Below are 21,467 nucleotides of genomic sequence, written 5' to 3'. Positions count from 1 at the left end.
AGTTACCTGACCAGGCTGTGTGATGTCCACCTGCGGGGATATCCGCAACTCAACCGGACAAGGCCATGAACAACCTAACTTGTCCTTGCTTCAAGCACAGTTGAGCAGAAAGATCTCCAGAGGTCTCTTGCAACCTAAATTATTTTAACACTATGCATGTTGTGATGGGGATTTGCTCCAGAGATGAATGCCCGCGTGGGGCTGCTCACACTGAAGGGCAGTTTTTGTTCAGCATGTAGCCACAAAAATGCACGTAAGCCCGTCACAGGCTTACGCTAGCCTCTGGAGCCAAGAAGCCATGCCGAGGCAAGTTCACCGTGTTATTTCAATGTGTTTGCACACAGCTTTGTTTATCACAGAGCCCTCACCCACCAGCAGTTTTACCGACCAGATCTGTGACCAGGGCAGTGCTGGGATGGGACTTGTTGTGATGGGCTTTGCACCCTTTCCAGCTGATGTCCTGCTTCTTGCATGAATGTGTGTGTCTGTATGTGTGGGAAGAGCTGGATTGTCGGCTTTTTTGGGCCAGATTCCAAATTGTGAAGTTAATGGGATGCTGATGCTGCCAAGGCAGCATTCGCATCAGCTGAAACTCAGGCTGGCAGTGGATTTCTGCTTTTCACCCCATCAAAATCATGCCTGGTGGGGTCTTCTCTGTGGGGTGCGGGATGACTGGCTCTGCCAAGCTGTCAGTTTGCCCATATTTGCCTCCCCCAGCCCTGAACCCTTGTAGCAATGGACATGAAAGTCTGATCGAGTGGGGAAAGGATGGGATGTTAAATCAGTAGGTGCTGGAAGAATGCTGAATAAGATTAAAAAAACCCGCCACAACCTGCCATGAGCACTTTACCCCTCAGTGTGAATTGTCCTATGAAACAGGAAAAATAAAAAAAGTCTCCTTAACTATTTCCCTCCTTATGTAGGCATATTCATCTGATTATGGTGCTACTTTCGATTTCAGTTTTTACAGCTGCCTTGCTTTTATTCTCAACATTCTGTGGTGTGATGATCTCCCCACCACCTACCATCATCTACCACATGAGATACCCACATAAGCAGTGGCCTGAGAAAGATGCACATTTGGGACTCAGCAACTGTTTCATTCCGTGGGAGAACATGTGGGAATTTTTTGAGCCTTCAGTTGGTCTAGACAGATAACTGACCACATCCCCTGGGACAGAAAAGCAAGCAATGGTGACATTAAGCAGGTCTGAAGATAAAGGGGACATCTAGGGCAGGAGGTTTTAAACTTGGAGAGAGGCAAACTGATACCTCACCTCAAAAGTGTTTGATTGCAGGTGAACTGGAGGATATCTCCCATCTGTGTAGCAGCCACAGAGACAGGCCTGCCTCACGAAGGAGAAATAGGACTTTTTTTGAGGTTAAATAGTTCATCTGCTGCAAAGAAGGGAAAATTTGAAAGGCTCTCCCAAGCAATGGAAAATACCTTGCCTAGCCAACAGAGTTGCAGGACTACAATCAAATGGGTAAACTGGCTAATTATATCAGGTCTGGCCTCAGAACTGCACCCATGCTGAAACTCCCCTGACACCCGCATTGTCTCAGCCACAGGCTCGTACTCATGCTTCAGAAAAAAGCCTGTGAATGCGGAGAAATGGGGACTGATCCCACCCTGGGCTTTGTCCACACCGCAGAGGGAGCACAACCACTTTGAGCCATGCAGGGCACCTAGCAGAGCCAGTCTGGACACAACCAGCAACACTGGCCAAGGAAACACTAGCAATTCTGTTTGGCTCTGCATTTAGAGCAAGCAAACTGAAGCCTTAGTGGTCATCTAGCCCATTCCTTCTCTTCTCACTTTGCCTTTTGAGGACAGCATTTTAGAAGCATTTATTCTTCCTCATTACCTATATAATTTTTGGTGCCCAGCTGCAGACTCCTCTAAGGACCCTGATTTTCTGACCGTATGTACCCAGCTTTTTTGGAAAATAAGATCTTTTTAAAAGGTATCACAAATAAGCAGTTGTCTTTGAAAACCTTGCCTGAGACTGTAAGTTCTTGGAACAAAGACCGCCCTTTGCAGGGGGTTTGTACGCTTACCAACACAACGGCATGCAGATCTAATCTCACATGACATTTTCAAGAAGCTGCTGTAGAAAGACAACATTAATGTCAAAGCCAGAGATGCATTTCATTTTTTGAGTACCTGTGCTGTGTGATTTTTTTTTCTAACTGGGAAAGGGACATATTTTTCACTCATTTTAAACACGTTAATTCAGCTCAACCTAGCAGTATTACCCATTTGTCACATTTTCATAATTGAGGGTTTCTGATAAAGAAAACAAGCATATATTATCTTTGCTAGGTTTCTTCTCCTGGAACTGATTTTATACTATATTTCTAAGGTTAGGACATTTCAGAAGTGATTATTATGAAAAGTGCCTATTTCCAATATACATCTACCAACCGTTCCTTGGGAGTCTGGTGAAAAACTGCATTCAGCCACATTTATTAGTTATTTTCCTGTGTCAGAAAGGCCACAGATATCTCACTTCATGCTTTTCATGCCACTTGAGGCATTATAATAAGCTGTACATTATTGCAGACTTGCTGCATCTTGCTACTTGCTAATTAGAAATATCACTACCTTTGAAGAATTTTGTACACCGACAAAAGGAAACGGCTGGCCACCCATTCCTACATTTACCCTTTTCTTTATTGCACATTGAATTCTTATCACTGAGGTGTGAGAGCGTGACGTGTCTCTGTGAGGCTCATGGAAGTTAATGTAAAAACAAAACAACTGCTTGGGAAGCTGCTGATCCCGGTCAGTCACCATGGTGGAAGGTGGAAGGAGGATTAGCAGGGGCTGGGAAATGGTGCCACGGGGCGGCCTTGGCAGGGGCAGGAACCATTTGCCCCAGATCAGATGAGACTGAAATCGTACCAGAGTTTGGTTTCATTTTATCACAAAACCATCCCATTACTGTTCTGGGTGGAGGACAGCGGCAGTTCTCTTAACCTCTAGGTAAATGCAGCTATTGCTGCACATCCTTATTACCTAACAGGTCGCTGATAACCAAAGTCAACAGTGCCAGAGATCCAAGGTTACCTCAAACATCTGCACACTTGGAGCTAGCTGGAGCCAGCACGGAGGAGGTGGCAAAGCAATGCTCCCCAGCCTGCTCCGTCCACTTCCCAGTCACCTCCTCTGGTCAGAGCAGCCCCGGCTGGTGTAGGCAGCAAGTCAAACCTCAGGGCTGCACAGAGGCAACACCAGCTGCCTTGCTGCAAGTGTCACAGCCCGTGTTAAGCAGTGACACAATGATCAATGGACTGAACGCAATACTCAGTAGCCGAGAGAGAAAACAGAGATGTGGATGGGTTTTGATAAGACTGCCAATTTTGTTTTGATTCCCAACAAGTCGTGTCTTGGTCTGGCTCGCCAGATTCTCCCCTCATTACTAAGACCTGGTAGCTGATACAGAATTGAAGGTTATCTAATGTTTGTCCAACGCAGTGTCAATGTGGCAGAAATATACTGAGGGGGAAAGGAAGGAAGTCTCTTCTTTCTTTTGATTTTTGATTTTGCTTGCCAAGCAGGAAATCAAGACATTAGTTTTGGAGCAGCTTGACAGAAAAGGTGATCTATGAGTACAACATCTAAAGCATCAAACACAGTAATCCTAATCCCAAGTGCTCAGCATTCATTAATGAGGCCATGAAAATAATCACAAAAGCTGAAAATACATGGAATTAAAAATAAATGTTGCTTTTCCTTCACCCCTATTTTTTTAGGATACAGCTAGGGCATATTTGTCATGAACTGTGAAACACAATCATGAAACAACATTTTTTGTTCAAATGATCAGGGAAATTGATGTATCAACACAAGACTCGCGGAGCAGAATCTTTAAAACAAACAGCAGCTGACATCTGAACTGCTATTTCTGCGAGGATGAATTCAGGGTTTTTTTTTTTGAAACCACCACTTCTTCTGGACAACTTGCTCCTATAACCAACTACTCTTAATCCTCCTGGATATAGTTTTAATATCTGTTGATATCATCACCATATATACGTTACTGAACAAATATTCCCGTATGAAACCTGTGGAAGAGAATGACTTTCTAAGCAATAAACTCTTTGGCGTTATTTATGTACTGCCACACTGCTCACTCGGAGTGGCCTCAGGTCCACGCAAGGGCTTTGAGGCAGCAGCTGGCATACAGCTTGCGCACAGCCTGCTCGGGCACGGTGCTGTGCGTGGCGCTGCCTGGCGCAGTGTGAAAGCCCTAATAAGACATCAGGAGTATATGGGTATGCGGGATCCTGGCTCGCTGGCAGATTCGCTGCCTGCATCAACGGCAAATCTTGTCTCCAGGAAGGCTTCAGGGTGGCCTTCAAAAGGTGGTTTAGACGGGACGCTCAGGCCTTCAAGACAGATGATGAACATTCAACAAGGTCGGGCAGATCCTTTCCCCTATATTCTGACTCAAGAGAAAACTCACATCTTGCCTGTAATGCTGGGCTCTGTAGCCGGCATCAGGCAATTCTGAGATGAAACATTTCTGGGAGAATGGATGTCATGGCAGATGCTCTCAGCAGGTAACCTTCCGAAAAGCCAATTAGTCAGAGGTTATCGCAGCTGCTCTGCGGAACACAGTTGGTTCACACAGAATGGGTTGGAAATGTAGTTGTCCAAAATGTGTTTCACTAAGCTATTCAATGCCCTCAAATACTCAGATTAGCCAAGAGTCTCTTCATGAGTCACACACAGCTCCAGCTTCCCTACCAAAGCAAAACTCTCAGCAACTCGACTAGGTTAAACAAAATAAGGACACACATTGATTCAAGGCATTTTGGTTCCTTGCCCCTTCCTTCAAAAATCAGAGTTCATGGTGGACATCTCTCTAAGGGGCTTGAGCTCACACTACAGCCTTGTTCTGAAAAATATCTTAAAAGCCTTTTAGCATCTCCTGAGCTTGATTTTACAGTGTTAATCTGGAAACCTTAGAACAAAAACGTGTCCCAAGAAATTATGTCCTTTTTATGTCTGAGCCTAACCAGCATGTGAAAATTTCCCGAGCTTAAAAGTCTGGTTCAAAAATCAGCCAAAATACTGGGACAGACTCTTTTCTTTCAGTGTTCATTCCTCTCTTCTCAAGGTGCTTCCTACACCCCAGCACCTACCTGCTGCTGCAAATATACAAAGAAAAAAGAAAAAAACACTTTTGCATTCAACAGATCACAATGATTTCCTTGAACTAACAAGCAGTTAAAATATTTTGAAAAAGTGCATGCAACCACTTCCTTAGTGTTTATAGCTTCTTTCAAAGACTTCTCTTGATCTGCTGCATGCTTACCCATCACTGTGAACAGTGAATTGGCTGTCCACCAGCATCTTCTCTAGAGACTCAAATTATAGCAAAGATTTAAAGGATTGTGATGCTAAGGAGTCTGATGGTCTCAGCTGAAAATGCGTATGAGATATTACTGACTTTATGCCTTATCACGCACATCTCTCACTGCCTGCCTGTAATCAGTTCTTGATCTCACAAGTCCTTGTGGGCTGCTCTGCAGGAAGTGAAAAAGGTTGTCACATATGAATAGTCTTCCACAGTCTGTGGCTCTAAATAGCCATCTGCACCACATCGTGAGCCTTTGCATATCCATTGCTCTCATCTCGAGAGGCTGGGTTTTAATATGAAGCACCAGGAATGGTGCAAACCCAGTGAAATTGGAAAAGGTGTAGCCTTAAGTGGTATCTTCAGCATGCACATAAGGTGCTTAACCACACGGTCCCTGGTGGCCTGCAGTGGGTTGGTGGCTGCTCTGATCTCAACACCTTGCATTTCTTCTGCAGATTCTGCAGGACACTTTTGAGCCTTCCCATTCAGAAGTGTGCAGCAGATTTGGGAATTAGTTCTGTCCATTGCATCTTCCTATCACTTGCTTTAGGATCTTCAGTGAAATATGCATTAAGTTAAGAAACATAATCACATGAAACCAAAGATTTCACTAGAAAAATTGAAGTTTTATAGCAAAAGGTTTTGGAAACTCTCTGGAGCTACAACTCCCTCACTGTTTATGCAGAGCTTATGCAGGATTAATAGGTGGAACAAACTGTCCACCTTTAGGGAGATATTCACTGTGAGGTTCTCTGCAATGAAAGCTTCCATTCTGTGAAATGATTAACCAAGCAAAAGGGGAAAATTATACCTACTGAAACCACCTAAAAGACTGCACGCATGCATTTACCACAAAACAAAACAAAAACACATCATGAAGCCTACAAAATCAGCCCACCCAGCCCACCCTCCCACCCCCCACCCCCCAATTAGTTGAACAAGGCACTTTAGGTTAGCCTTTTGAAGGAATTAATTAATACATCCCTTTTACCCGTATTACGACATTGCGTTATCACTGTGTTTTTCCCAGGACCCTTGCACTGCTCTGAGCACCAGACAGACAGAACACAGAGAAAGGGGATCTCAGTGCCACTCAGTACTTGCTTTATCCCTGGAGTTCAGCATGTGGCCCACCACCTCATTTAATGCACAATGTCAAACCTCCACCTGGAAGATAACTGCTGCTATCCTCGTGGACACAGCGTCCAACCATTTCACCAAAAAAAAGTGCCTCAATTTCAAAATCCATCAGTGACAAGACATGCCTTATTTTAGGGTTACTAGTTAGGCACAAAGAGAGCTACAAGGTTGCACTGGTGCTGTCTGTCCAGCTCCTGGCTCCAGCACCAAGAGCTTCAGGCTGTCAGAGCTATGTGGGGCTCCTGAGTTAGGTGAAAACCCTATGGAGGAGAGATGGGGGTTAGAGGAATCCTCTGGAATATGTACTCTGGGCCTGGAAGCTGCAGCTCCAGGGAGGGGTACAAGCAGGACTGTAAAGATGGCAAAGTCTGGCTTTGATCATCTATGCAGACTTCTCAATATGCTTTTTGATGATGCCCTCTCCTCATCTGCCCCAAAGTCTGATTTTATCTGGAAAATGCTGCTTATTGATTGCTGAACCATCAATGTTACAGTCCAGCATGGCCCTCCACAGCCACTGGGTTGTCTAGGAAAAAAGCAGTCACCATTTTATCCTTATCAAACTGGCTGTGACCAGAACAAGGAACTCTTCCAGGAATTCTCATAAACGTCTACAGAAAAAGTATCATAGTGTATACACAACTACTGTTTTAAAAATCAAACCAAATCAAATCATAGGCCCCTGGTCAAATTATCCCAGCTGCAGGATGAAACTCACGGAGAGTGGTGCAGCGAGCGGAGGTCCTGTCTGAGGCACAGGTCCCTTCCACCTTGCAACTGATGCTGTGACAAGGCAGGCAGCAGAGAGTGCTTGACACTCTGCAAATCAAGCTTCATGCCTCTCTTTGGGCAGCTGGAAAACGAACTACAGAGATCAAAATGAGTTACCACCTCTGAAGAGCTCCCTAGGTGATTATTAAGACTGTATCTTGATGTATATCCACCAGAGACCCTAGCTAACAGTAATGCTGCCTCTGCAGAAGGCCTTAATAATGAAGGATGGGCTGGTTGTATCAAAGAGGTTCTTAAGTAAGGCATGAAGTCCAAGGCCTGAAATTATGTGGGCTATCTCGACCACAGAGCCAAGCAAAGAAGTCATTCATGAAAACATGACAGGTATGAAACAAAGAATATCTAGCTAGTGCTCAGAAGGCATGAGATGTTCAGTCATTCAGGGTTTTTTTTTTTGGAGTAATAATTAGCTCAGCAGAGGAACTCTCTGATCGGTTGCAAATTCTGCTTTGCCCCTTTCCTATTATCTTAGTTTGGAGGCTCTCCAAAGCACCTGCATATTTTTCTGTCTCTTTTTGCATTACGCACATTTTCCTGAAAATAGGATTGCACAGAAATGTATACAAATGGTTTCAGACCACAGTGGCTGTTCAGTGCTGTGGAGATGATGTGGCAGTCAGTTGCTGCGATCCCAAGTGAAATGTTGTGTGATGTCCCCCTTCACCCAAACCAAGTGGATTCTATGCTTTCTTTGCCCAGACCCCATGGACTCCAACAGCAACCACTAATGTGTCGCAGGTGGGTCCTGTGGGGCAGATTACAGGACCTGCTGGAGTCCTCCACACCGACCCAGCTGCCTGCAGAACCAGTCTTCCTTCCGAGGGAAGCCCATACCTAGGAAGAAGGTACACTCCCCATCTTCACCCTCACACACAGTCATCACTGACCAGCTGGGCATCCAGCGCTCAGGGCTGGGACATGTTCTCAGGTGCCGCAGTGGAGGCATACCCAGTGTAAATCAAGGATGGGACCAATGTACTTAGTGGCAGAAAATAATTCAATACCAGGTAGAAACTGACCTTTAAAAGTCAGACAGAAGGGCATTGCCACACTTTAAACAGAGAGGTTTGGGGCTAATGACGTATTGGGAAAAATACATTAATTTATCATTTGGATTCTTTGCTTGCAGAACATACCAGTATGGACTGATGGATGCAAGAAAGTGAAATATGCAGCCCAGCAGCAACTCAGTGGTTAAGGTGAAGGCCTCATCTGCCATATCACAAACCGCTAGACTTGCCTTTGCTGTCTAGTGAAATAAATACATAATTGTTCTGCATGAAGTGGAGCAGCATAAAAAAAAGATATATAGCCTACCTCCTTCCCACCTGGAAGCTTATCTTTAAGGTTAGAGATGTAAATAAATAAGCTTGCATGTACTTCTGAGATGATTCAGTTGAACTTCTACAGGTAGCTTGATTAAAGTTAGCTGGGTATTTCCACGCAGAACTGCAGACTGCAACCCCAGACAAATGCAAATCACAGACAGAAGTGGAACAGGAGAATCCACCCCTGCCTGGGCTGAGCTATGAGAATATCTCATTGCTCGTATCTCCCTCCACAGAGTACAGCTCGCTTGGCTCTGAAGTTTACATGGTGGTTGCACAGACAAACTTATTTCACCCATCCTAGACAGGCAGGCAGCCTACAGTGGTCATCTGGGCTTCTTAACCGACCGTGGAGAAATACAGAGCCCTTAGAAGGGTGACCCACCTTCTTACTTGTCATATTGGATAAAAAACTCTTTGCCAGCTTCCTCTCTTCACTGATTATCAAGAAAGCTGAATGACGGGCTCGGAGTAGATATCCAGCAATTAAATGGCAAACAAGAGGTGACAGGAACTGAAACTTTACGCCTTATTTGATTGCTACAAATTCCAATTAGCATGTGAAATGTAGGTACCACAATGTTTAGGATTAGCATGTTTAATGCTTACATTTCTACTGATATCAAGAATGATATAGATTCCAGTGAGGGATAAGACCCTAAATTCCTTTGAGGCTTTGGATATTGGAATTTGACAAGGGAATTACACACTAAATAATCTTCTTAGAAATTCATACACACAACTGAGATAATGAGTTGCTTCCTGCAAACAATCCACAAAGTACTAAATTTTTTTAGAGGAATTATTTATTTAGCACTATTGGTATCATTTTGCAGCTGGATAATTTATTGTGTCCATGCTGCCAAACGGTTTCCATTTGCCACTGATTTGCTTTTAATTTCCACTTGCAGTATACAAATAAATGGACATCACAGTCAAGGAATTCACATGGGTAAGTAAAATAAAAGTAAACAAAAATAATGCTTTGTTTATTATTAAACACCTTTCATATTTCAGCTATGTAGGCAATTAGGTTGGTAGGAATTTGTAACTGGAGAAGTTCTACCATTTTATCTCAGGCCAAAGAGTTTATTGCAATTCATGCGCAGACAAACTTCTGTGCTTCAAAAATCAGGGGAAAATATCTAATGGGATGTGGTATTTCTCTTCCAGTGCCAGAAAAGTATGGATCCCAATTAAATTTTTGCTTCAAGGAAGGAAGGAAGGAAGAATTTCTGCCACTAGAGCATGAAACAGATTTTGGCTAGAAAGAAGATGGACAAGATTTTCAAAAAAACCCAAGTGATTTGCACACCAAAGTCTCATAAGAAGTCAACAAGACTTTGATTTCCAAGTTACCTGTGAAAATTTCCTCTGATGATTTCTACAAGTCTTTTAATAATTAGCCTAAACAAGTGCTGACACATCATTCGAAAGCAGATGTGGGGCTGCAACAAGTTCTGGTAACCCCTCAAGACATTTCTAAAGCCTCACCCACAAAAGATTTGAAACTTCTGGCATGTCCATATGTCTGAAATCTTCAGTCTGCATCATGCATTTGTCTATTCAGAATAATTAAGGGTATGCTTCCGTGAACACATTACTGCCAGGTAACTGGCGTCTGGATTTACAGCAGAACAGATGTTCTACTCTAACTGTCCATGTGTGTGCCCTGGTAAACACAAGGCAGCTCGGTGCACGGTCATTGAAGAAGAGCATGCAACACACGTTCAGCATTCACACTCAATCTTCCAGTTGACTCACTGTAACTTGCTCAGGGAGCCACATCATCAGGTTTGTTTTACAAGCCCAGCCACTATCACAGACTGCCCAAGAATAAACACATGCAGAACATCTTTTGCTAAGCCATTTTTTGCCCTCTTCACTGTCACCTCCAACCCACCCTTCAAGGATTCTGTATTTGGTGCTCATCCCTGCTTAGGCTGCACCAGGCTGGGTGCATCATGAAGAAATGGATGCTGGCAGTGGTTAGCTAGGAGGTTAGCCAGGCAGATCTGTGCCCTAGGTTCCTGGAGAGGCTCTGTTTAAACACTGTACTGATAAAATGCCTAAATGGAAAAAAAACCTAAGCTATGATGTTGCAGAGACTGCAAAACTAAACAGCAGCCTTGTCAGAAAAGCAGTGTGAGATGTTCAGGAACTGCCACTTAGTTTGCCCCACTAATGAAGGGTTTTTCCTCTGGAAGAGTCCCAGATTTCAGGATTCTGGAGTTTGGCCCCAACGGGTGTGGGAACTGAGAGTGCTATAAATGTGTTAAATACCCACTTCTTAATGACACTGTCATTCACCTCCTACTTTCAATTCTGAGATTACAAAGAGAAATGATCTCACCTCGTTAGGGTGTAACAACATGCTGCTACAGCTCAGGCCTCCCCATTTTTTCCAACTTCCCCTGGTTAGAGGCTCCCAGGAGATTAATCTATCTGCGTCCCTAATGGAGCATCCCAGAGACATCTCTGTGATCACCGGAGCATTGCCCGCCAACAACAACTTTTGTCTCTAACCTCTTGGCCCAGATTCCAGATGAGAAATTAATTATAATGTCTCAGGAAATTACATCTTCTGATAGAGTTTTTCTTCAATGTTTCTTCACTGAAGGTGTTTCAATGCACATGGATATTGTTCATTGCTATTACCCAGATCAGGCCACTCCCATAGGCACTTCTACATCCACTGCTATAAATCCACCCCAGGTTTTCATTTTGCAGATACTAATGGGTTATGAAGAAAGAAAAAAAACCCCCGCTTTTTAAAAAAGTCTTTTTGCTTCTGATTCAAAGCCTCAAGAAGTTAACCAGCAAACAAACTGTGATATCTCTCTTGAACTGGGGAGCCCCAAACTGGGCACAGAACTCCAGGTGCTTCCTCACCACAGCGCTGAGTAGAGCAGGAGGATCACCTCCCTCGACCTGCTGGCCACACTTCTCCTAATGCACCCCAGGATGCCACTGGCCGCCTTGGCCCCAGGGGCACCCTGCTGGCTTATGGGCAACCTGCTGCCCACCAGCACTTCCAGGTCCTTCTCCGCAGAGCTGCCTGGGCTGGTGTGTGGGGTTGTCCCTCCCCAGGTGAGGACCCTACACTTGCCTTTGCTGAACTTCATGAGGTTCCTCCCTCCCAGCCCTCCAGCCCGTCCAGGTCTGGCTGAATGGCAGCGCAGCCTCTGGTGTGTCACCCACTCCTCCCAGTTTTGTATCGTCACCAAACTTGCTGAGGGTACGCTCTGTCCCTCCTTCCAGGTTGTTGACGAATATTTTGAACAGGACTGGACCCAGCACGGACCCCTGGGGAACACCACGAGCTACAGGCCTCCAGCCAGACTCTGCACCACTGATCAGAACTCCCTGAGCTCTGCCATTCAGCCAGTTCTCAGTCCACCTCACTGTCCGCTCCTCTAGTCCACACTTCCTGAGTTTACATATGAGGATTTTATGGGAGAGAGTGTCAAAAGCCTTGCTGAGGTCAAGGTAGACAACATCTGCTGCTCTCCCCTTGTCTACCCAGCCAGTCATTCCATCACAGAAGCTATCAGGTTGGTCAGGCATGATTTCCTCTTGGAGAAGCCACGCTGACTGCTCCTGATAACCTTCTTTTTCTCGACATGCTTTGAGATGACCTCCAGGATGAGCTGTTCCATCACCTTGCCAGAGATGGAGGTGAGGCTGACCGGCCTGTAATTTCCTCCTTCCTGCCCTTTCTGAAGACTGGACTGACAATGCCTTTCCTCCAGTCCTCAGGCACCTCTCCTGTTCTCCATGACAGATGATGAAAGTGGCTTGGCAAGAACATCTGCCAGCTCCCTCAGCACTCGGGAGTGCATCCCACTGGGGCCCATGGATTTGTGGGTGTAGGTTTGCTTAAGTGATCTCTTATCCTGATCCTCCTCGACTGAAGGGAAGTCTTCCTTTCTCCAGACTTTCTTGCTTGCCTCCAGGTCCTGGGATTTGTGATGGCTTGGAGGTAAAGACTGAAGCAAAGAAGGCATTCAGTTACTCTGCCTTCTTTGTGTCCTTTGTCACCAGGACAGCAAGCCCACACTTTCCCTAGTCATCCTTTTCTAGCTGACGTACTTGGGGAAGCTCTTGTTGTATTTGATATTCCTCACCAGATTCAGTTGCAAATGGACCTTAGCCTTGCTGCATCACTGAATGTTCTCACAAGGTTCCTATATTCCTCCCAAGTGGCCTGTCCCCTTTTCCACATTCTGTGAACTTTGTTCTTCTCTTTGAGGCTTACCAGAAGCTCCTTGCTCATCCATCAGGCCTCCTGCCCCCTTTGCTTGATTTCTTACTCAGGGTGGCACTGATCTTGAGCTTGGAGGAAGTGATGCTTGAATATCAGCCAGCTCTCTTGGACCTCACTACTTTCTAGAGCCCTACCCCCTGGGATTCCTCCAAGCAGGTCCACGAAGAGGCCAAAAGTAGCTCTCCTGAAGTCCAGAGTTGCAATCCTACTTATTGCCCTTCTTCCACGCAGGATCCTAATTCCACCTCATGGTCATTGCAGCCAAGGCTGCCTCCAGCCTTCACATCCCCAACCTGTCCTTTGTTAGTACAAAGTCCAGCAGCACACCTCACCTCGTTGGTTCCTCCACCACCTGCATCACATAGTTATCATGGATGCTCTGCAGGAACCTCCTGGACTGTGTGTGCCTAGCTGAGTTGTCTTTCCAGCAGGTATCAAGGTGGTTGAAGTCCCCCACGATAACCAGGGCTTGTGATCGTGAGGCTACCTCCAACTGTCTGTAGAAGCCCTCACTGACTTCCACCTCCTGATCAGGTGGCCTGTAGTAAGCACCCACAACAGCTTTAAACCAATTCATTTCCCAGATCTGCTTTAAAGCTCCACCACAGCTAGAACGGTCCTGGCAGGGAGCAGGGAGGAATGGTCATGGGCAGCAGCAGGGGCCTCTTCAGCCAGCTCCACAACTGAGGTATTCATAATGTAGAGTCATATCTTGTGTCTCCCTGAATGCTGACTATGGTCTCCCAAAGAACATTGATGCTTAACTCGATTTAGAAAGGCAATAAAGAATGAAGCCAGCAGCCTGCAAATGGATAGACTGTGCTGCAGATAACAGGCACAGCTAATTCTGGTTTTAAATAACAATAGGGACAGCAGACCCACTGGCAACAGCCAGAGCATTTCTTCAAATTATGCATTCTCCAACTTTTCTTTTGCTACTGGAGGGCCCAACTCTGCAAACTATTTTTAGTAGTGTTACTTTGTCAGTGCCCAGCCATGAATCAGGGTCCCACTGTGCTATTCAAACACTTAACCAAAGGCTGGTTTCTGCCCAAAGACTTTGAAATCCAACTTACAAAAATCCCATAGGTTTAAATGGCATAAAGAACTACATTAACAGTACTCTTTTATTGTCTTTTATTACTTACTTTACTAAATATTATTTACTTCATTTGTGGCAACCAAGAACAGAATGATGAAAAAAAATGTTTCCAAGCAAAAGACTGGAAGAACTCTGCAGTAATGCTGGTGAAATAAGAAAGCATTTCAATGAAAGAAACTATAAGCATTGAACAGCCCAAAATGGCTTCTGCAGAGCCACAGCAGTATTATATGCAAATATATAATTTAGTTGTTTTTATGTAAGCTGACTATTTTGTAATCAGAGAAGTAGGGATTAGACAAATGGGGTATATGCCTTTTGTAAAGAAACTGCACGGGAAAAATATGCACTGCAGTTATAGTCCTGCTATTTCAATTCAGATACTCAATAAACACATTGTCAGCTAACAGCAAATTACTCAGTTTCATTAATGATACTGATCTGGAGTTAAAGCAGAAGATACAGAAATGGAAGTCTATGTACGTACACGATCTTTTAAAACAAATTTTAATGAACGGTGATTATCTTGCTTTTACCGAGCGCTGTTCATCCAAGCGTAATTTACAAACCAACTGCACAATCGCATACTCATTTACCCATGAACAAAGGAGTTCATCGTGTCTATCAGTAGACAGACATCACCTCTGATACAACAACGAGGTGCTCATAAGCGTGCACAACACTTTGAAAACACTTTGCACAATAAATGCAAAATATAGGCTGGTTCTGTGTCTAGAATCTAGACAGGCTGTGTGTCCACAATAACTAGCTAAAATGAGAGACATACATATCTCACAAAATCTATCGATCATGACTATATATATAAAATAATCACAAGTGATTATGACTAAATACCTACATTCTGCAGATCCAGCAACTCATCCATACCACCATGCTGAGATATCATTTGCAACGACCTTTAAAGAAAATGACCCCTATTCCCAGAGAGCAGACTGCCTGCAGGACAAGTGTCTAGGATACGAGCTCATGATTGAGTGGCTAATATCTTTACACAACTGCAGTTCACCTGATCTAACATGAAAAACGGTTTTGAGACCACATTTTTTGCCCCGTCTTTCGAGATTCTGCTTCCAAAACCTTTGTAGCAGCCTCTAAGAGGTTTCTGGAAAGCTTGATAACCTTCTCCATTAAAGCCAAAGTGAAGACACAGCATTCTGTGCTTCTCACAGCCAAAGCTTAATTGGATCTCTCCAAATGGTCTTTAAAATCTCTGGTAAGGATTTGGATCCATTCTGAAACCACACTGAGTCATCTACCAAAGACCAGGACAAAAGTACCACTGAAGGAGACAGCAGCTAATTGCTTAAAATACCCATTCCCCATCACACCACAGGAGCTACTTACATTATATAGCACATTCATCCCAAAATCTACCTACCACGCTTGGTATTTTCGGGCTGCTGTACCAGCAAAGGTCTTTCAAATGAAAGCGTGTCCCAGATTCATCCAACTATTTTTAGATACCTACTGCTGTTACCTATATTACATCTGCAGACTGTCTACACAGCCAGCGCAGAGCCAGTCACCTGCCTCCCGTCCCCAGCCCCAGACCTGATCGCTCCCGGGAGATCCTTGCTGCTGGCTACAGCGGGAACACAGGGAAGCCTGGGAGGTACCTGCAGGTAGATGGGACCTCAACATTTGGTTTAGTAACACAAGAGCAAGGTTTTCATTGATAGGTCAGCTGGAAGGGACCTACAGTGATCATACAGTCCAGCTGCCCAACCTGTCCAGCTGTTAACCTCAGCTAACAAGTGAGAAAATGAACCGTGAGTGGTGCTGCATCTAATGGGGGGGGGGGGGGGGGGGGGGGAGCAACAAAACTATTTTAGTTAAGCATGGCTGAACGCATGGATCTGAATACACACAGGGAACAGATTTTTTTTTAGTAAGGCGGTGCCATTTTTACATACTGATGAGTAATAACACACTCTAAAAATGTTTTATAGGATTTGATTGTGAGAGACAGAATTAGTTTGGGAACTTTGCCTTTTGAAGACCATGGCAACCACTAGAAAGGTGAAAAACAGTCTCCCTGAGTAACTTCTATGGAGGTTTCCGATAATGGCTTGGCTGGTGCTCACTTCTCTGCATGGCAGCAGAATTACAGACTTTGCTGGGAACAGCCAAGACTTGCTTAATACCAAGTTATGATAAATCACTGTTAATTCTAGTGCTGGCTATAAATTGCTTTAAAATCTTAATTCCAGATTTTAAGGACCAGACAAAGGTTTTGGAGGACTATAATGGAAGTTGTGCCCTGTTGACCAGTTTCCCTGTTAATTCCATTGTCCTGGTTTCAGCTGAGATAGAGTTAATTTTCTTCTCAGTAGCTGGTGCAGTGCTGTGTTTTGGATTTAGTATGAGAATAATGTTGATAACACACTGGTGGGTTTAGTTGTTGCCATGTAATGTTTATACTAAGTCAAGGACTTTTCAGTTTCTCAGGCCCTGCCAGCGAGAGGGCTGGAGGGGCACAAGAAATTGGGAGGGGATGCAGCCAGGACAACTGACCCAAACTAGCCAAAGGGATATTCCATACCATAGAATGTCATGCTGAGTATATACACAGGGGGGAGTTGGCCGGGGCTGCCGACTGCTGCTGGGGGATCTGGCTGGGCATCGGTCAGTGGGTGGTGAACATTTGTAATGTATATCACTTGGTTTTTTCCATTTTGGGTTTTATTCCACACACACTCCCCCTGCCCCCTCCCCCTTCGTTTTAATTGTTATTATTACTTTCATTATTATATTTTATTTTACTTCAGTTGTTAAATTGTTCATATCTCAACCCACGAGTTTTACCTTTTTCCCAATTCTCCTCCCCATCCTGCTGGGATGGGGAGGGGAACCCAGTGAGTGAGCAGCTGCGTGGTACTTAGTTGCCAGCTGGGGTTAAACCATGACATCTACACAGATTCCTTGATTCTTGGACTTCTCTCTTCTCTAAATAAAAATCTGTGAATGTCTGATACCAGCTATCTGCCCGCTGTTAAATGTCCTATGACTGCACAGTGAACCACCTCAGTCTATTCTGACTGTCACTAATGGAGCTCTCATCACCCAGAAGCACATCCACCTTAAATGGAGAGTAGCTCCCAAACCTTTAGTTTTTGGGACTTTGTGGCCTTGCCTCCCCACCCCATAGCAGTTGCTTAGTGCAAGAACTGGCCAAAACTTACGCACAGAAATGTGTGTGCGTGCATATACATACCCTATGAATGACAAATTCTCCAGCACCTACTGGGGACCCTAAAAGCATCAGCTGTAACCCTGCTGCGTCAGGGGTTACAATAGCTGGTTTCTAGTGTCATCAGACACTCTCTCCCCAAGTTACATTTCTGGGACAGTCTTCAAACTTTCAGCCTTTTAATAGCGAATGTGAAAGCAAATTGTATAAACAGCCAGTTTCTCACTCCAGTAGAAACACCAAATTCAATTTGGGAGATTGGGAAAGATCCCATTTGTACTTCTAAATGAAAGGCTTGTTTTTGAGGTTTATTCCCCAAAACAAAAGCCTTTTTAATGCTGATGATTTGCCCTGATTTAAGTCACAGGTGACCAAGATGAAGGGGCCAGAACCAGCACAAAAATACCTCAGCCCTTTTGAAGATGGTATCTGGGCCTATGGAATGAACATGGTCACTTGTATAGACAGTCAAATCTGCCCCATGGGGATGAATCTGGAAAACACCCCTTATTGACATCTACCTACCTATCTACCTACCTATCTATCTATCTATCTATCTATCTATCTATCTATCTATCTATCTATCTATCTATCTATCTATCTATCTATCTATCTATCTATCTATCAATCTATCTATCTATCTATCTATCTACCTACCTACCTACCTAACCTACCTACCTCTCTCTCTCTCTCTCTCTCTCTCTCTCTCTCTCTCTCCATCCATCTACCTACCTATCTCTTTATATGGATATCAGGTTTTTGTCTTGTCTCTCTGTGTTGGCACTGATTACTGCATACACCCACAGTGTCAGCAGCTCCAAACAAAAATATTTTTCACTATTCCAGTCCACCCTTGGTGTGTCACAATGCATGCCAGACTTACCCCTAAAAGTCTGCATTTAAGTGTTTCTGGTTTGTTTCTCCTTATTCTGAGTAACACTTACGGGAAATTTGCTCCTTGATTTCAAGGTAAGACCAAAATGCATGCACGGTGATACTTAACCAGGGATGACTTATTTAAAAACATACTGTCATCTCCACAACTAGTCCATGCAAGCCAAATGCTTTAAAAAATACTTTGGTTATTGCTAGTGTACCTGAAGCCTACTGCCAATTTTTGTGGGTTTTCTGCTATGTTTTTTCTCTTTAAATAATCCCGGCACAAAACAAAACAAAACATCACAGGCACCCGCAGGCCGGTAGGGAAAAATGACTTCACTTCTGATTTGCAGAGATGCTGAACTGTGGCAGCCTCCCTTAGCTTCAGGAGAAAGGAAGTGAAAAAAACAATCCTGGGTAACTACAAAGGAGAACAAGCATAGATGTATATATTTATATATTAAAACCCCAGACCAAACGACAACAGAGTTCTAGCATTTAAGCTATAACCTAAACACAAGCAAGCAGATGTACGTTCTGTGTATACATTACTGGTGGTATTACACCTCTAAAAAATAACTTCCCATTATGTGCTCCTTAGGCAGCTATAAATTTTGTTGGCACTTGCATGCCAATGGAAGGACTGAAGCAGCCAGTGATATGAATTGTTGTTAAATTCTATTTAAAACAGTTATATCTTTATGCTATCTGAAATTCTTTACTGTCCATAATCAGCTTTCAGCTCTAAAATCCAAGTCACCAGGATACATACATAACTTACATTACACTGTAAGACTGTGGCTGTAAAAGAACATTAAGGAGGAACCCTTGCCAAAATAATACTAAATAATTCCTTTCTAGTTAAGATTAAAATTATGGCTAAGAGAGTAGAGGCTTGCTAATTCACTTTAATGATTGGGAGATCCACTGCAAATTACTGAATTTTGCAACTAAGTGAGAAACACATTAAAAAAGCAAGAGTAATTTATCACAAAATGCACTTTGCTCATTTATTTTGACAACTGTTGTTTAAATTATTTATGCCCTTCCATCATGTACTAGTAAACGTACTGTAGTCTGTTTTGTAAAAATAGTTATCAGTGAGATTAGAGCAACATAACATCCGCTCTTACCCTTTGCTTGGAGGTGAGTAGAAATCAGCATTTTGTGCCTTGCCAATGCAAAACAGGGTTTCAGAAAAGGGCTGTGTTGGTGGTTCTTGGGTTTTGGTTTTTTGTTTAAACAATGCTGAACCTGCAGCAGCTCCCAACCGTCTCAGACATCTGTATTGAAATCTGAGTGAAGGGAGCTGAGTGCTGTTACCTTGAAAGTGGGGCCACTTATTTAAGTGCCTTATTTAAAGGCTTAAAAATGTGGTATTAGGATTCCCTCTTGGAAATCTCCATCAGTGCCCATGAACGAGGTTCTGAACCTGAACTCAAGGTCCGTAGGAGCTTTGCTTGAACAGACTGGTGAATATTATTGAGTAACTACTGCTTTGAACTGATGCATCTTAAAGGAAGTGAAATTTTGCTTTCTCCCTGTTCCTATTTCAGGTCTATTTGGAGGAACAAAGGAGGAAGCCCCACCTTCCTCTCCTGGGCTGTGGTTTAACTTTACAGACTTGGATCACGGGCACGAAATTGAGGTGAGTAAGTGCAAATGAGGAAGAAGAGAAGTTAAAGCAGATTTGGCTCTAGTCACTCCTGGAATCAAGTTATGTCAAGACTATGAAACGCTCAGGGTGTTGGCCGGAGTTGCATCACAGTCAGCCTACGCTGATGAACACCACGTACTCAGGAAACGAGGCAGTTGGGCATCCCATGAGGATTAGCGCTGCAGGCTTGCCAGTGCATGTGCTTCCATCCATTCTATCAAGTATTGCAACTCTGAAGAAGGAAAAAAAAAACAACCCACAAACCAAAATCCAGCTCCCTACCTACCCAGTAAAAGATTAGATACTGTGAAAGATGCTGGACTGACAGCCTGAACTACAGATGCGAGGGGTTTTGGCATCAGTGCCCGAGCAAGGTCCATTATGGGAGATCTTTGGGAGAGAGCTGGAGGACTTGTGGAGACCTCTTTCCTCCGTTACGTATAGAAATCGTATCAGCTAGAGTCTCTGACCTTATAACTGCATTCACCCCACCTAATTTAGACCTTAATTAATGATGATGATTAACTACCCTTAATTGCATTAGATCCCTGCATTAATGATGGTGCTTCTCAATTAAAAGTGCGGTTATCCTTGGTATTCGGTGCCTCAGTGGATGCTATGAATCCAGGCCCTACAGCATTACCTCCTCACTTACATACTCATGACCGAAGGTACCGGAAAGGGTAAAAAAATGGCCTTGAAAATGCTTATTGTGAAATCAAAGTTATTCTGCCCTGAACCTACTAATTAACAAGTGAGCTTTAACATGTGTTCAGGGCTTTAAAATCCAGCCCCCAGCCCACGGGCACATGGCTCTGTGTCTCGGCAGCTGCAGCGGGAAAGATCCCAGCTCTCTGCAGGACAGAGGGAACAGAGGGAAATTTCGGGCTCCAGGAAAACGGCGAGCTTTTTACTTCATTCATGGGGTGTTTTTTTAAAAAAGTAGAGTCATTAAACTGTAATTTAGGGGAAGAGGGGGAGAGGAAAGTGGGAAAAAAGATTTACTGATAATCTCACCAGTCATGTGTATTAGCTTCCTGCATGCTGACTCACCCTTAGCTGTTTAAACACGTTTCCTTTGACTTTTTCCCTTGGGTTTTTGTTTTTGGGTTTGGGTTTTCTTTTTTTGGTTTTGGTTTGGTTGGGTTTGTGTTTTGTGGTGTTTTTGTTTTGGGTTGTTTTTTTTTTTAATGGTATGAACTTTTCTTTACTTAATATGGTAAAATGTAGTCAAAGACACTCAGGCCTTCATCCTGCTCATTTTTTCTTCCGTCTCCCTGGATCTATGGAAACTTCACCAGGGAGTTTCCTCTCGGATGTTGCCTGTCTGAAGGGCACCCACAGGCAGACAAAGCAACACAAGCAACACACTGCAAGTGTTACAGCTCATCCGGCACGATCTTTTTGTCTGGAAAGGCACTTTCAGATCAGCAGGTTTTCAAGCAGAAGAGTTAAATTTAATGGCATGGTGTGCCCATGGCTGGAGGATGGATGCAGGAAAGCCCATGGTACACCCCAGTCAGATTTCCACACCAAGCTGAGGGCAGCCTCATAAATGTGCAGCTCAGATATGAGCCACATTTCTGTGCCATTTACAGCAAAAAACACAACAGTTAATCTTTCCCCTGCCTCTTTCTCTGCTTTCTTCAGATGCACAAATAAATGCAATTCAGTGACTACTTTTTGGATAACATACACCTCTTTTGGCTGGGGTGAGCC

General features: G+C 43.9%; 1 protein-coding gene across 2 annotated transcripts in view; it reads right to left on the bottom strand.

The window, feature by feature from the left end:
* SAMD12 (sterile alpha motif domain containing 12) overlaps nucleotides 1-21,467 on the bottom strand; it is a 178,813-nt gene that overhangs the window by 8,423 nt on the left and 148,923 nt on the right. The window lies entirely within an intron of this gene.

The sequence above is a fragment of the Falco peregrinus genome, chromosome 3 (genome assembly GCF_023634155.1).
Source record: "Falco peregrinus isolate bFalPer1 chromosome 3, bFalPer1.pri, whole genome shotgun sequence".
Lineage (NCBI taxonomy): Eukaryota > Metazoa > Chordata > Aves > Falconiformes > Falconidae > Falco > Falco peregrinus.
This window is presented reverse-complemented; position numbering and strand designations above follow the sequence as displayed.